This window comes from Microtus ochrogaster, linkage group LG5 (genome assembly GCF_000317375.1).
Source record: "Microtus ochrogaster isolate Prairie Vole_2 linkage group LG5, MicOch1.0, whole genome shotgun sequence".
NCBI lineage: Eukaryota > Metazoa > Chordata > Mammalia > Rodentia > Cricetidae > Microtus > Microtus ochrogaster.
The window spans coordinates 39,444,995-39,446,526 of record NC_022031.1 but is presented as its reverse complement, the minus strand read 5'-3'; the positions used below and the strand labels follow the sequence as shown (position 1 = coordinate 39,446,526).

General features: G+C 52.8%; 1 protein-coding gene across 1 annotated transcript in view; it reads right to left on the bottom strand.

Annotated features, from left to right (window-relative positions):
- Positions 1-1,289, bottom strand: part of Melk (maternal embryonic leucine zipper kinase) — a 69,191-nt gene extending 67,902 nt beyond the window's left edge. The window contains exon 1 of the mRNA XM_005362115.3: positions 1,130-1,289. The gene's annotated coding sequence lies outside the window, so the exon portion shown is untranslated. The remainder of the gene's footprint in view (positions 1-1,129) is intronic.
- Between the last annotated feature and the right edge of the window lie 243 nt (positions 1,290-1,532).

The following is a 1,532-nucleotide window of genomic DNA, read 5'->3' as shown; positions in this document are numbered from 1 at the left end:
CGAGACCAGCCTGGTCTACAAGAGCTAGTTCCAGGACAGGCTCCAAAACCACAGAGAAACCCTGTCTCAAAAAACCAAAAAAAAAAAAAAAGAAAGAAAGAAAAAAAAAAAAGAATACAGCTAAGTAGACTCCTTCCCTCTCCTTTGCAGAGGCTTCTGGGAGAACAGCCACAGAGGCATTCATTCCGAAAAGCACTTAGGAACTAATCCATCCATTTTGTTGGTTCACAACAGACTGGCAGGAAAGACCCACTGTTTCCATGAAGGTGCAATCAAAAGCTGTTTCGATTTCTCTCACACCAATCGTGAACAAAAACAGGGACTCTAAGCCTCTAAACATTCCAGGCCGCTCGGAAGCCCCGCCCTTCCTTAGAGTTCCACTAACGACAGAAGTCTACCGAAGGTGAGACTAGAACACCCACTCACCTCACCCTAGTGTGAGTCTGCTGCCCTGGGACGCCTTCTCTGAGAAGGTTCCCTGTCCCTTTCCAGTCTCGTTGCCAGGAGCCACCTTGCTGCTCCAGCTACTGCTACAGCCTCGGAGCACCCTTACAATATGTGCGTCTCCGGCCTCTTGCTTTGATTGAGGCGGTGCAAGGTGAGGAAGGATGTGGACTCTGAAAACGGGGATCACACGCTTCCCTTTTAACTGGAGCACACCAGGAAACTTAGTTGAACGACGGTAAAGTATCCCAAAGGCCTTCTTTGAACCGCTTTTGCGGACAGTCAGGAGCACTGAAACAAATGTAACTCGCATCTACGGCAGCCTTCTGGGTGTCAAACTTTCTGCCAACTTCATCAAAAACTCCGAGAGCCGAGAATGGTGGTGGGGAGCTCTTGCCTATATTCCCCAGCTCTCGGGAAGCTGAGGAGGCAGAATCCAGAATTCGGGGACCGCTTTGGCTACAGTGAGAGCGAGACGAGCCTGGACTATACAAGACTAAGTCTCAGAACGACAGAAAGAAAAAAAAAAAAGAAGAAGAAGCAACCACCACCACCTGTGAAAACCCTGGGTCGAAAAGTCTAGAAGTTCTCAGAGACCAGCAGTGGTGGGCGGAACCCCGGGAAAGCTCCGTCTCCCGGCTGCGCCCCACAGCTCAGAGCCCGGCTCGCGGGCGATAGAACTGACCTGAAGGGCGGCAGGCTCGGCGGGACCGAACCGGACAGAAGGTCGAAGCAGCCGCTGCAGGACTCAGCAAAGCTGAAACAGAAAGGAGTCGGTGGGAATCTTTATGGGATTCAAGTTCCAGCAGCTTCCGCCCGCCAAGGGAATCAAACCTCGCGGGCCGGAAGAGGCGGGGCCCACGGGGACCGGAGGTCCGTTCCCAGGGAGGTGAGGCGGGGCCAGGAGCCAACGGGGCGGGGCGATAATGGGGCGGAGCAAGATAGGCTCACACTTCCTAGGGCTACTACACGCGCGCGCAGGTAGGGTGTCTGGCGCTCAGGATCAGAGGCAGAGTGGGACTCCCTTGAAATCCTGGCTGAAGACTTAAGACCTTGCTTTTTCTTTCTTTTTTTTTTTTTTGTTTTTT